Source organism: Ctenocephalides felis, unplaced genomic scaffold (assembly GCF_003426905.1).
Source record: "Ctenocephalides felis isolate EL2017-DRISC unplaced genomic scaffold, ASM342690v1 CF-g0.4_SCAFFOLD_01170, whole genome shotgun sequence".
Classification (NCBI taxonomy): Eukaryota; Metazoa; Arthropoda; class Insecta; order Siphonaptera; family Pulicidae; genus Ctenocephalides; species Ctenocephalides felis.
This window is the reverse complement of record NW_020537324.1, coordinates 56,056,291-56,072,312: the sequence shown is the minus strand read 5'-3', so window position 1 is coordinate 56,072,312 and position 16,022 is coordinate 56,056,291. Positions and strand designations below refer to the sequence as shown.

The 16,022-nt window shown below is 30.9% G+C and overlaps 1 protein-coding gene and 1 pseudogene across 1 annotated transcript in view; one reads left to right on the top strand and one right to left on the bottom strand.

Annotated features, from left to right (window-relative positions):
* LOC113367434 overlaps positions 1-16,022 on the top strand; it is a 74,928-nt gene that overhangs the window by 50,078 nt on the left and 8,828 nt on the right. The gene's annotated exons all lie outside the window — the stretch shown is intronic.
* LOC113365795 lies at positions 12,483-15,813 on the bottom strand (annotated as a pseudogene).

The window sequence follows — 16,022 nt, the reverse complement described above, 5'->3', positions numbered from 1 at the left end:
ATGAACTATTGATAACTTAAAATATTAATTGAGTAATTAAATAAATATATGTTACAATTATAACATTAATTATACTTGCTGGGTCATGGACAATTGCTGTAAATTTTTTATAGCACCTACTTGATTTTAACAGTGTAAGTCTCGTTGCCTTATCGCGTATTTATTTATTAAATAATTGTTGGGTACATACTGGTCTAAGATAGTTGACAACGTAGATTCATAGATTTCACCATTACAACGGTACAAATGGAGAACAAATAGACTTCGATCGTAATGACGTATGCTGCAGCATATGATATATTATTTTGTGGCATATCAGAATAATAATTCTCTACTAATAAAAACCTTGGCGCAGTATATTTTATGGCTTATATATTCGATAATAAGAGATTTCTTAATTACGATAAAAAGAAATATAATACTGATTTCTGGTATGAGCATATACGTTCAAATAATTATGAACTTCTAATATAAAAATCTAATATAAGCCTAATCAACTTTCCATAGGTTTGGTTATGGTAATAGCAAAAAAATCAAAAATTAAAATTTCAGTATATCTTTACGTTTCAAACCCTTCTGAACATTTTGGCATACCTTAAAAAAATGAAAAAAATAGATGTGCGTATGTGTGTGTGTCCGTGGTATACATATGTATGACGCGCGGATACAAATTTTCGTTGACGATTTCGGGAACACGGATCGACCGATTTGAATGATTCAAAAAGCCTTTCGCATTGATGCTGATTAGTTTTTGGCAAAAGCAAATCCAGCCCTTTCGAAGATACAGAGAAAAGTTCCAAAAATAGCGATTCAGTTTTTGAGTAGCACCAGAAATTTGTCTTGAATCACGATGCCATAAACCACTCGCTTTACTTGAATTTCAATCAGTAAATGTCTAGTTTTAATAACTAAATTACATGTTCAGAATTACAAACTGACTTGCAACAAATGTGCGTTCTCCGGAAAACCAATAAGTTGGCTTGTAAACATCATTGCATGTTAAAATCGCGATTTTTTTAAACTACATTCACAAGCAGCATGTGCATAATTATTCAAAACAAGTAAAACTTGTTTAAGTCTAATTGTACGATACATTGCAGTTCATTTTCATATTTAATTCATGAATATGTGAATTTTTTAATGAAATTGATTTGTGTAAGAGAGAAGGTATATATCATTTATATTGTCCTTTACTATTTTTGAGTACAATTGCTTTTTTTGCCTTTACCCGCAATTGTCACTCTAGATTTTGTGTTCATTTTTTAAATCTCGTTGGAAAACATATACAGCACACCCAATATCGTCAACTTTTTTTTATAGACTTGTATTATTATTAGCCAATTGTAAGTAGTACAATTATTAAGTAAGTAGTACATTAATAAAAATAACAATACATCTTGTAAAACAATTAAATTAACTTATACTTAACATTTATATTCAGTTATCATTTACTAAATGTAAGAGCTTAAAACCAAAAAAACTACAAACGAAAAAATACCTTTGTTATGAAGATTAATACATGGCCATTTATCTCCTGATGGGGACGTCGTAAGAATTAAGTTAAGGAACAGGTACACAACCTTTTGCCTTCTACTTTAAAATAATATCGTTCAAAAATTATATACCTTACTTGTTTTTGAGATGACAGTGGTAGACTTTCGTAACCGCGGACCTTTAAGACACTCTTTACCCTGGTTTGTCAATAAATACTCTTGAATATCTATGAATAACCGTTATAAAGTAGCACCGCGGTTTAAAAAAACAATGTTGAAATTATAACTGATGATAGACGATAATTTATCATAGTTATAAGCTTTTCATAAAGCTAGTTGGAAAACTTTTAACAAACATGCTTCTCTTGTATAATAAGTCTACTCACAAAATCCTTGTCTGACTATTCCCGTTGACAGTTCAATGGTTCTAAGTGCAGGAGCAGGATCCGCTACCATGCGGATACTGGTGTGAGCGGCTGCACTGTTATTCAAAACAACCGAATTATTTCCCGTCAGTTGTGGTGGCGGAGGCGTGGGCGCATTCTTCACGTGCAGCGGCAGATCAGGCAATCTGTTCTGCTCCGTCCTATTGTTTCCAGGATTCACTTGCACACTTTCAGTATTCAATACTGCAGGAGATTCCGTATCATTATTGACAACTGTCGGCAATTTGTGATTTTCGACGTCCGCTGTCTCGTCGTCGAATTTGACCCATGTTGACGGTCTTGCTTTGGCCGCCGTCGCGTCGACGGCGTCCGTCGATGGTTTCGTCGTGTCACCTTCCGACATTTCCGACACCGCACATATGTGTAAGCACTAAGTTTTCACTAGAATGGATTATAAAACACACAACACCGTTGTAACAACCGCTCACGACGTGGCTTTTCGAATGGCTTTCCCGAGCGCACGCGATACGTGTGATCACAGGTAGGTGCACGAATTGACTGACTTCACTGAATGCCGCGAATGCGAGCGCAGTAGGTCGCATGATTGTTTCGAGCCTCGCTTCTGCTCGCCACGCCGCGGACGTGGTAAAGGTGGGAGCACGTCTGCACTGGCCTCATCAACATTGAATAACTAAATCTGTAACAACTCAATTTTATTATAAGAAATTTCTTGTCTTACTTAAAATGCTTTACGTTCAATTACATGGAAGCACAAAATTATTAATAAATAGGTACATGAAGATTCAAATCAAAATATATGTTATTAATTAACCACAAAACAACAAAAATCTCTATAAACTTCGCCGTAAAACTTTTTTCAAATAAATTGATTATACTTGCACTACTTACAATTAACTAATAAATAAACAAGTCCATAAAAAAAGCTGACTGTATTGGGTGTGCGGTATATGTTTTCCAATGTAGTTTTTAACACTGAACACAAAATCTAGAGATAAAATTGATGGCCAAATGACAAAAAATTCATAGAATTAAAAAAAAATCTAAGATCTAGTAATTCTTCTGCTTAATACTTTCCTGGCCCCTTTTACCTCAAATGGTTATTGAGTTGCACTTAAATGATCCATTGAGTTTTTTTCGTAGGGTACAGCAGTAATTTGCTAACATATTTTCAGATATTCAATTGCAAACATGTTTGCAAATTACCGAGGGCAATGAGTAAACATTTTTGCGAAAAAGCTCTAAATATCATTTCACTGAAATTCGTCAATAGTCATTTAAGGTAAAAAAGACCAGGAACGACAGAACTTATAGGACTTTAATTATCATGTAGAAGAATTATTAGATCGGAGATTTAGTAGTTTTTTTGTTTTTCTCCATTTTTTGTAGTTTGGCTCCCAATTTTGGCCTTAGATTCGTGTTCTGCTGTAAATAGTACATTGAGAAACCCATTGAGTACTTTATATGCGCATATAAAGTCATGAAATTGTTTATAGTGATACTGGTACGAACTAATATTTAATAAAAAATAAGTTTAAAAGCATTTATAAGACTGACTCACTCACAATTTAAAGCTAGCAGTGCCATAATCGGTAAGGACGTAGACTAGCATAAACTAGTTTCAGGTTCGATCAAAGCCTTGGTCAAGCTCGACATCAGGCAGCATGATGTCGAAGTTTTACTTGAGATTATATATCTTAAATACATCTTCAATTAAAAAATGCCTTTCGTGGATATAGCTGAAATATCATAATTAATAAGACGATCAAACCATGTTGTTGCTTTCTAATAGTATTCAAAAATTAATATGAACTATAGGACCAATTCTCCGATAAAATAGACCGTAACATAGGTTTTATATCTAGAACATCTGACTGATAAATATACCATATCTAATATGAGCATATATCAAGTACTCATTTTTCTTCTTCAATGTGCCGATTTCTAAAATTGTATTACCTTGCTCCTAAACCAGGCTTTGAGCATGGAAAATACCAAACAAATCTTTATTGAATCATCAAAATCCAATCAACCGGCTTCCTAAACACATGTATTTGGTATTGATAATAATATGAATATTAAATAAAAAAGATACATTCGGTTCGCGAATAAATCTGAACATCTTCATTGAAATAAATAATAATAAAAATAATAATTTTGAATATGGCGTTTTTGCGCAGCATGATTTTTTAGTATATACTGCTAATTTTTGGTATTAAAATTAATATGGACTAGGTAATTTAGCACACATTTAAGTGGTTCAATTAACAATGCAATAAATAAAATTTAAACGTTTGCGTTAATTAATAAATAAATTTACCAATTTATTTGAAGAAAGGACCGTATCCCGTAACGTAGCGTTGCCATAACAACGCTATGTTACGGTCTATTTTATTTGAAAATTGACCCCTATACCTCAATTAGTTAAGCAATCGATAGAATGATTTCTAGTAGCATTTTAAACTTAGAATTAATCAGTTTTCAAAGCAGCTCATAAAAGTAGAACACCTAATAGTTGGGATTGTGGTTAAATAAAAAAGACTTACCATTTAACTATTCATGTAAATATATACTTTCCTTATATTATCTTTCTTCAGAGCCATGCACCACTTTGTTGCAATATTAATGATACTTGTATTGATTTCATGAGTGCGGATGCAGTCTTAGGAAAAGCACATACGCATTGTTTCCAGCGCTTGATCGTACACCGGCTAGACTCCGACACTCCGGCCGTGTGCCGCTCCCCGCCAACTCGTACAACCTGTCGCCCGTCCGTGTGTGTGTTAAGCGGATTCCGAGCGTACCTGTCCGCGACGACGTGACTGCTACTCTCGATGATTCTGTTGCCTTCTTATGAATTACTCTTCATATGATTCATATTGGATGATACGAACGAATGTGACATGAGAATCTTGTAATTTCGATCGATGGGTATCCGAAGATAAGTGAACCGATTGAACAATATATCAAATTTCAAAAGATATAAATTAACGGCATAAAATATAAAATAAAAGCAGGGTTTAAATAAATTCCTTATAAATAAATATTAGATGAACTAATTGCTCAAACTAATTGTCAATGACTTAATAGCTAAGAACGTCAGCTTGGACAAACTTATATTATATCCCGGGTTCAATACCAATCTCGACCTGCTCGATTTCAAGCAGTATGATAACAAGATTCCGACAAGGCGACACTATTATACTTATATAATACTAGCAAACCCGACGAACTCCGTTTCGCCACCAGATGGTTTCGTGAGAAAGATGAAGAAATTTTTTGTTTGTTCTATATTTGAAAAGGAAAAATTTGATTTTATTATACAACAGTAATGAATTTATTTCGATTACAAAAATGAAGTGTTTTTTAGTTGAACTTCTCTAAGTAAATGAAAGTGAATCCGCAAATTATCCGTTTCATTGAAATGCACTTTGGTAAACCACATTTTTTGTTTTTTGGTCTGACGTTAACACAAACAAAGCGGATGGTTTTCCAACTCGTGAACAGGCAACGTATAACTGCCCATGTGAAAAACAATGATTTTCTAAATAATCTATTTGAAATTTATCCCGCAAACACTAAGCGATTGGCCTTGCGACTTGTTAATTGTCATTGCGAACTGGAAATCGCAATCGTTTGAAGTCAAACGGAAGACCAGTCGGAATCATTGGTATGTCACCAAATAGCCAGCAATTTTTGATTGAATGGTGAAATTCAGTGCGTGTACATCATTATTCTTTGCGGCAAGAATTGCTCGTTGACTTAACCAAGCATAATTCTGATAATTCTCACTAATGTCATTACTCCGTGAAGTTCCAGCAGCTTGCATTAAGGCACGATGCCATGCACAACTAATTTTTTTAGCTATAAACCTTGCGGAGCCCGAGATCTTTCCAACGAATTCAAAATTGTCGAAAACGGTTCGTGCGTTCTGTAGTTATTTCGTCAGGAAGGAAAACCCGACTAATTTTTATATATATATATATATATATATATATATATTATATTTCAAAGTAACTAGCAGCCCATTCGTCGAAATAAAAAAGGTATAAAGTATAAAAACTTTTATTTATACGTTTCGACACAAGATGCGTGTCATCATTCAGCAACACAGGACAAAAACACTCAACAAAAATTTATTTTAAAAAATTAAACTTAATAACATATTAGAGAAAAACATTTTTTTAGAAAAAATTATGAATAACTCTGGATTGAGTCGAGTCTGGATGCTCGGTACGGGCGTGTTTCTCGCTTCACAATTATGTATTTCATAACTTTTAGTCAAATTAGTTTTCAAATCTTTTAGTTATTCATAATTTTTTCTAAAAAAATGTTTTTCTCTAATATGTTATTAAGTTTAATTTTTTAAAATAAATTTTTGTTGAGTGTTTTTGTCCTGTGTTGCTGAATGATGACACGCATCTTGTGTCGAAACGTATAAATAAAAGTTTTTATACTTTATACCTTTTTTATTTCGACGAATGGGCTGCTAGTTACTTTGAAATATGTTTCAACGTCGAAAAAACTATCAAGATATATATATATATATATATATATATATATATATATATATATATATTGAATGGCTATTACATGATTCATATTTAAATTTTTTACACTTTTTGACAAACAATTAATATCGACTTCCTTTTAAGATCAACAATTTAAGTATTCACACCCTGACATATAAAAACACACACATACAATCTCACATCTCTCGTTCAAGTGTTTACACGTGTTACAAAAGGCACACCAGTTTCATTTAGTTAATTTTCGAAAACCAATCGAACAACATCCAGAGAACATATTATTTGTGTTTTCAAATAATAATTTTAAAAAAGACAAATTTTTAGTAATTTTGATTTACAAAATCTAATTATTCGGCGGAAAATTAACTCACAAAATCATTTTTGTTAAAAAAGCTTGTTTAGTGAAAAAGTGCTAACAAATATTCAAACATACAGGTAATTAATTCAACTTTGTCATTAACCTTTTCTTAAAAAATTTCCATAACTTTCAAAAAAATTTTCTATTATGTTTAATATCCTGTTCTGATAATCCACTCATTTATTTTTATCATTTTTATTTTGAACATATTATCATATTTCTGTACATTATTATATTTTCTACAATTTAATTCATTATTTAAGAAAAATCTATTTTCTTTTCCTAAACATATTGTTTGCTAAAATCTCATCAAGATCATGTTTCTTGACAGATGTCCTGAAGATGGAACGTACCTAGTTCCGAAACGTCGACAATAAACAAATAATTAAATAAAGAAATTGTTTTTTTAAAAACTTTTCTTGTTTTTTATTTTGTATTATTTTTGGATTCTTGTTCGAAACTCTACAAAATATATATATATATATATATGAATAAAGTGACCATATTTTTTGAGACAAAACCGGGACGGCAATTTTTAGTTATGCTAAACCTAGACAGGAGGGGGGGCTAATAACAAACGCTTTTTAAAGATACAATAAAATACAGTTTTTATTTATATGCAGTGCTGGATTTACAGTAGGTGCAGTAGGTGCAGTCGGAAATCCGGGACTGTCCCGGCCAAACCGGGACGTTTGGTAACCTTAATATTAAGTATATATTATAAACACATAAAAGAAATATTGGTTGACTGCTGAGTTGCCCTCTCAAAAAAAAATACTAATTTAGAATATACAATAGCAAACACTCATAGAACATGTAGCTCATAAAACATTCTAATCACTTTGTTTAAAAAACCAAACTGTGTAAAAACAATGCATAAACTTACGTTAGTAAAAGTTATATAACAGTGGGTAATTCGTTGTAAAATTTATCATTAAATGATACGAAATTTGAATCAAGTAGAACATCAAAATCTATTGTAAAAACACGTTGAAATACTTAAGAGTGAATCTTATAAGCATTTTTATATGTTCTTAGAAAGAATCCTATAAGAATTTTTATAAATGCTTTCTTAGAGCGAATCTTATAAGTTTTTAATGTGAATATTGTGGCTTCTGAGTATGTTCGTATATAGATATAAAACCTAAAATTGAATAAAGAAAAATATTCGATTATTAAAATATGAAAATCTGATTATTTGATGTTCTTATGCAAAGTATTTAATTTGCACATTTGCAATTTGATATGAATTTGAAATAAACACAGAGTGGTATCGTGGTATGATATCTAATAACGATATCATCACCTTTATAAAAAACATCGAGAACATGAGAAACAACAATGATCAATATAATTACAATACAGGATTATCAATACTACAAAGGTATACACTGTATATAGCTTACAGCTCAATAAGTAAACAGAATAATAAGAAATGAGACGCATTGAAGAAGAAGATATTAAATTACATATGATCAAAGTTCACATGCCTACTGAAATCATAATTTAATAATAATAATATATCATGGGAAACAAACATCAACAATAAAGAATTGAAGTTGGCCCTTTTACATTTTTTAATTATAGGAAACTTGTTGTATGAACTTTTCTACCCAGCAATACTAGTTTATATTTGCTGACGGTTTAATGCCAAAAAATCGAGCTTTAACTTTTAAGTATGGGCGTACCAAATTTTGAAGAGATTGTAGAAACACAATATATCAAAAATTTCTTTTATGGCTGAAAATAATCGCCCGCTGAATGAGTGAAAGACCGCTTCTGGTTATATTTTATATATTTTATTATATAATATATATATATATATATATATAGTTTATATATATATTACATATATGATAAGGATGCCAGATTATTTTTGAAAAAAAAGTTCAAAAAAAATTCTCTGTGCTATGATAACAATTCAACCTGAAAAAATCTTGATCTCGTTACTTTATTTTAAAAAATATTTCAATGCTATTTTAATTTTTTCAAATGGCCTTTAGACTTAGTCTTGGATTAGGTCTAATATAATATTATTATAGTAATTGTTAAACTGAGAAGATCTCATTGGATCTCTTCTTAGGCTTCGCTCTTAAACATTATCATTTTAGCTCATAGGAATCTTTATGTATTTCTGATTGCTAAATAAAACGAGTGAAAAAAAAATAAATAAATATTTTATCAAACTTGTCCTTTTAAATTATGGAACTTCAGAAATGTGAATGTAAACTTTTGTGAAAAAAATATAATCTTTTAAAGATTTTGAATAAAAGAAGATATTTTTAAAAAGTTCATTTTTTATTATCTTTTTTATTTTTTTATTATCATTTTTGTTATCTTTTTGTATATTTACAAACTATTTCACATCTCTAAAGTTTGTGCCACGTTTTGATTTGCAACAGTTTTGTAAATGGCATTTTTATAAATTTCGAATACTTCGATTTGTTTAAGAGTTTTTCTTATTATCTTAAAATCCTGTGAGTTTAGAAAAATAAATAAAGATGAAAATCATTGTATGATCATACACAACCCAAAATTGTAATAAATGATCATAGTATCATTACTAACAAAATAGACTTATTTTATGCCTACTTTATATGTAAGTTATAAAAACTTTCAATTTCTGTAACAGGTACAAAAGTGCGACCTGAGTTAAAATCATTCGTCGGTTCGAAAAAACAAGAATTTGATAAAAATAATTAAGCATTCGAAATGTTGATAAAAATCTGATCATATGATGTGAAAATGACGTTGATTTCAAAATTTTCAAAAACCACCGAATAATAAAAAAAAATCCATCCAATTGAATTTGTTCATTTCCATTGGTTTGCCATATAATATTCCAACAGTAGTTTAATTGCTTGTTTGCTTGCCTTCAGATCATGTAATATATTGCCAATCTTTTTTAATAACTGTCAACTAAAAAAGTTTCTATTATTTTTATTTCTTTTCTCTTCATATTTTCTTGTTTCATTTGTTTTCATATTTTCTTGTTTCATTTGTTTACCATTTTACTAGAGGTTTTGCTAAGGTTTGCACGACTTGCAGAGTTAATTCACTCATTCCAATATTATAATCAAAAATATTAAAAATGATACCGCAAGCCTAATCTTAATAACTAAACAAGTTATTAAGCACGCGAGTTATTGAATACAAAATTAATTTGGTAAGATATATTTATTTGATATACCGATTATATATAAACAATTTGTTAATACTGTACATATATGTTAGTCGTTATATATGCATATGTCCATAATTCTAAAATATATTTTAATAATATTACCACAGAATAGATATATTATAATGTACAAATTAGAAGATATATTACATGGCATTTTACACGAATATATAATTTGAGCACTGAACTAAATGTCATGTTTTATTTTATATACAAATATATATTTAACACCTATTGTTATTGTATTGCATAAAAATATGCTCTTTGAATCACTTATGCTGGGGATTCTTATTGTTATTTTATAGAGAAATTTTTGTACAGTCTCCATTAATAATGAATTATAAATCTCATTAGCTAGCAAAATGTTTTAAGCATCTTCATTGCCGTAGAGAGCGATATATTTAAAAAATAATAGTAACGCATTTCAAAAATAATCCATTTAAAAATTAATATATATATACTTTTGAAAACAAAAGACTTGTATGTTGCTCCATATTTATCATTTTAACCGCTTTGTAATTTTATTACACGAATTAATATCAAATTTTATTTAATACTTTAAATCGAGTTAATAAAAAATAACAAAAATATGTATGTATCTTAAAAAATCGTAAATCTAAGCTTAATCAGAGTATTGTACATAAAAATTAAATATAATACATATATACTATATGGATACTTTTAAATCACTATTGGAACATACTATACATGTATTATTTACTCTAAGTTAGTACCCACATATATCAAACAAAAATTATCTTTATTTCTAATATACTATTATTAAGTTCTTGGAAAATTACTCAAGTCCGAGTCTTATATCAGTCCAATTATTTTAATTGCTATTTTTCTCTATTTAAGCAGAATTCAGTAGTTAATATGAATATCCCAATCCCTCATATTTTTGACTAATTCCAAAAATGTATATATGAGAGCTTTGAGAAATATTTGAACAAAACTGTTTGAATAAACAAGCATAAAAATTACTATTTATTTAATATTATTCAATACTTTATTAGAATTACTTATTAAGACTTAAGACGCGCCAGAACTTGATCTAAAAAAATTAGGGACAATAAAAATGAGAAATCTTCCAAGAACATTTTGGAACATTCAATCATTAAAAAATGTTTTTATATCGTCAAGTTGATTTGTTGCATAAAATAATCACGGAAGACTCTTCGGACAATTATCAATTAATAACACAAGTTCATACAATTTTTTAACAACTTTACAACACAGGCCTGAGCTACGGAAAGGTAGAATTAATATATTTGTATGTTTTTCTAAAGAATATTTTTCAATACGTCTATTTCATCAAACTTAAGAATTTGTACCAGGGATCTTTTTTTATAAAATTAATATATACATAGTTTCAATATTATCACATATAAAATAATATCAATTTATTATAAATCATTCTGCGAATTCAAAATGTACTTAATGATTTTAATAGCTGAGGATTTGGTATATCCCCACATATAACTATAATTTAATTATTTTATAATATTAGTACATTGTTTATACATTAAAATATAATAGTTATTATATTAAATTTGTAACGAATAGAGCATAATTCAAATTACCCATCTGAATTTGTATTTTTCAATTGTCATTTTCCTAACTATAAATATAGTATATGTTATTGTAAATCATTGCACATTAAAATTTATGTTAATCTTAAAATGGAATTTGTGACGTAATTAATGTAAATATGCATTTCCAATTAATAATTCTTTAAGTATTTAGGAACGTTTACGACCTTTTGGAGATTAACACCTCTTAAATATATATTCAAGCATAATTTTCAAAATAAGTAAATTTTATTATGTTTGGAAGAGATGTTTAAAGTACAGTACTTTTAGAATTCAAGTATTAAAAATATAATCAGTCAGTAATAAAGTGATGTATTATTTTATATCACAACCAAATCTGAATTCATGATTTTTCTAAACTAAATCAATGTAAGACTTTCGAACTAAATCGGTCATGAAATAAATGCATCATTGCAAAATTCTTATCATATGTAATTATTCAGATCTCTTTCTTTTAGTTATTTTAAAAGTCATTAAAGTTGCCTTACAGTCTTTTCTTAAAATATTTAAATGTTTTAACACATAAAAATTAGATAAAAAAATAAAAATATTAATTAAACTATGATAATTTTATATAAAAGGCATAATAGTTTGCCATGTCATGAAGGATACAAGAAAAATAAAATGTTAATCTAAAGTTTTCGAAAATTTCTAGATTCAATTATTGAATAAACGAAAAAGTCAGTATGTATCTCTGGAAAATTAAATAAGTAATAATAATTCGCGCAAATTTGTTATATGCAAAATTACGTTTCTGATTATTAACCCATGTTAGATTAAAAAAAAACCGTTAGAGCTTGATAAATTATAGAAATTTATCTAAAACAAATATTTAAAGGCGTACAGAATAAAAATGTAAAATGATTGGCCATATAAATCATTGTTAAGTTAATTATATCAGCTTAGTATATGAGAGTATATTTTCAAATGTGGATTCAAATTTTGGAAAAGCATTATGCGTTTGGTTTGCAAATGAAGACAGAAAAAACTAAAATATTTATGCGCGACTATGTTCTGTATCTGCAATTTATAACGTTATTTAAGCATAAATACGGAAGAACGATCAATATTTTTAAACATATGGTTCAAATATAATTTGCACATACGTGCAATACCAATATATATGAATATAGTTAACTCACGTGGGTTGTATAGGCGCGGTGACATGATGGCTATTTCTACGCCGCATAAATGGCCTTCCTGCTGCCGGATGTTGTCTGGACAGCATAATTAGTGCACTCGCCATTGTTAAACAAACTGGTGCCTTGTTGGCTCCGGGCAGAGTAACAAATACAGTAGCAACTGCTGCCGAACCGTCGTTCGTCGGCTCAATAGCGATTGGTCTAATCTCTCCAATATCTTGCATAGCTAATTTGCGAGCTCTAATTTTTCTCATGGCGGCTGGACTACCTCGATTACCCATCAATAATGTTACCGATGCAAATGGTCTTTTGGCCATATGCAACATTTCAACCACATGACGCCTTCTTGCACGCCTGATATCTGCAGCTTGTTTTGCCTTCCAAGCAACTACACATGCAGATAAAAATAAAAAGAAACAAGAGAAAAAAACTGAGAAAAATACAAATAAGTCGATATGTAGTTGGTCTTGACGTGTAAACACCATTCCATAACTTGGTCTTCCAGGAGCGTCCTCATTGTTGACAGCTCTTAATACCATGAAAAACCTGGTGGAGTTCAGATAATGAACTTCCTGTGGAAGTATCAATACAAGACGGTTTCTCAAACCATGAACTTGAAGAACAAAATTCCTCTTATTGACCGTTATATACGTGCTCAAATCTTTTGAATTTTTATCCACCAAATTATATACAGTGCTGTGGGTAGAAGAAGTCCAGTAAGTCCTTTCGGATGTAGTGTTATCACCCATAGAATATTCTATTCGACTGAGTGGCTCTTCATCCCTAATTCTATACTTGGGGTCTATATCAACAAAATGAGAACTAGTAGTAGCGTTCGTTGTAACGACAAAGGTATCATCACGAGGGCTTAAGAAAAGATCTAACATGCCTTGCGTTACATCTATTATTACGTGAATATTAACGTTCATGTAACGAGGTTGTACCACAAAGAATACTGTTTGTCCAGGATTCAAAGGACGAGGCTTCATTTTGCATTCATCTGTTGTATAAAATATAGAAATGAATTAATTTTGACTCAAAATTGTGTTTGTGCTACCATAACTACCATAACCACCATAAAGAACTACATGATCAATTATTTACTAAATGATAAAACACAAGAACAATCATTATAAAACCCAATAAAAACTTCTGTTATATAATCAACTCAAAGTCTATTCACTCGAGTTCAAATTTTAAGATGTTGAAGTTTAATCATCGTTTATAGATAAAGCAGAGTTTAATAACTTTAAACCTTCTTTCAATTTTACTCATCAATTTTAAAATAGAGAAATACTTGTGCAGTATCTAGCACTACACTTTTTCCGATTTATCAGACTTTCACACCAATTTATAATTGCAGAAACATCTATTAAATATTATTTCATCAGTGAACAAATTGATAACATAAAAACTTAAACTGGTATAGACTTACCAATCTTCTTTGCATCAAAGCACATTCTATCGTTTACGGAGATCAGTTTATAGCATTGATGTCCTTGTGTAGGTGTGCCAACATACGATTCTCGACATTTGGAACATTGTACCATCCAGCAATGTTGTACTGAAGCAGAATTTTTGCCACCACCAGCAGTGGCACAAGTAGAATCGCTCTCTGTATTGTTACCGCAGTTACATTTCTCACCAGTCACAGGATCACAAGTGTCGCCATGACCATGACATTCACAACTGTTGGAAGTATAATTTGTTAATTATTGATATTCAAAAATCTTATTATTTATAATAGCTTGCTTATGAATAAGTAAATAAATGAATATATGTATAAATAACTCACGGTCTGCAAGGATGTTTATGATCTTCAGAACCCCTAAACATGCCAAGAACGCATTCTTCGCATCTGTTACCAGTGGTATTATCCGTGCAGCGTAAACAGCGCGCTGCCCCTATGGGTCCTTCTCCCAGATAATCTTCAAGATCTGACCGGGACATGCCTGGTGGTGGAGGCGCAATACCCGTATTATCCGCGATGCAAACTTCACTGTGACCATTACAATAGTCCAAACAGGGAACGCAACGTCCATTATTGGAGGGATCACCAACAAAGAGAGGCTTGCATTTTTCACATGAGCACCCTATAAAAGCAAATGCACGATGATTACAGAAAATATCTTTGAAGAATTCAAAAATTACTTTTGCTCTTCGGATTTATTAATTAAGTTCAATGGCACTAGTTCTTACGTTACGCTTCAGAAATCTTTTTAGATTCATAACCTTCCCAATAATATGCAAAAATTTTTCTTTCGAGCAATCATTAAATAATTTGAATATTAATCGGGTATGTGATTGCTAAATAATAATTAAGCTCTAAATTTAACTACATTAAAAATGATTACAATTAAAAATTAACAAACACTTACCATCGTGTTATTAAAGCACTCGATACACTCATTTAATTTATCAGGTCCTTGGCAATTGGCATGCCCGTTACATTGGCACTGGATACTGCAATTTGCTCCAACGTACCCAAAATCACAAGTACAAACATTAGGTTTAACGCAGACTCCTCGCACACAACCTTGTGTACACACCGGACACAAATTTGTCCGTCGAATTTGTAACCTGGTCCACATTCACAGGCATAACCCACTTCTAAATCGACACATTGCTCAGATTTTTCATCACAATTGTGATGTCCATTTTCACATTCGTTTTCGGGGGGACAACGAACGTAGTTCCAAGTAAATGTTTCATTGGGTGCAATCACATTATCGGTTTTTTCGACTTGCATACAACACGTCGCATGTTGATAATGCTGGATATTCTGTAGGACTTTCCAGTGATCCTTCTGCGCAAACACCATCTCCTTCTTTGCCTTGTCTCGAGCACCAACCACAGTGAGCATGACGCAGACATACGGAACATTGTGTGAAAGATTCGCAAGGTTCGGGGCACATTCCTGCGTTATCGGGCTTCAGAACAGATCCACATACACCTCCCGCACAGTACAAAGATTGATAACTCGGTGAAATACATTCATTCAATTTCGTTGACCATCTGCACTCATGCCAACCCCTTCTGAACCCGTAGCTGCCAAGCAACTACTACAATTCTTATAGACAGCACATCTCGGGCACAAACTGCTACGTCCTTCATTTTAGTTGTTGTAATTTCTTCAGATACGCAATTCCAATTGTAAATCGGTTCTGCGGCTACTTTAACACCCAATTCGGAGTAATTAGAACCTGTCTAGTCCAAATACAAGATCCCAATGCAAGCACTGCTCACAATCTGATGCCGCACATTGGCGTTCTGGACATTCATCCACAATTGTCACGCCGGTTGTTAGTTTCTGTCGGTTGCCA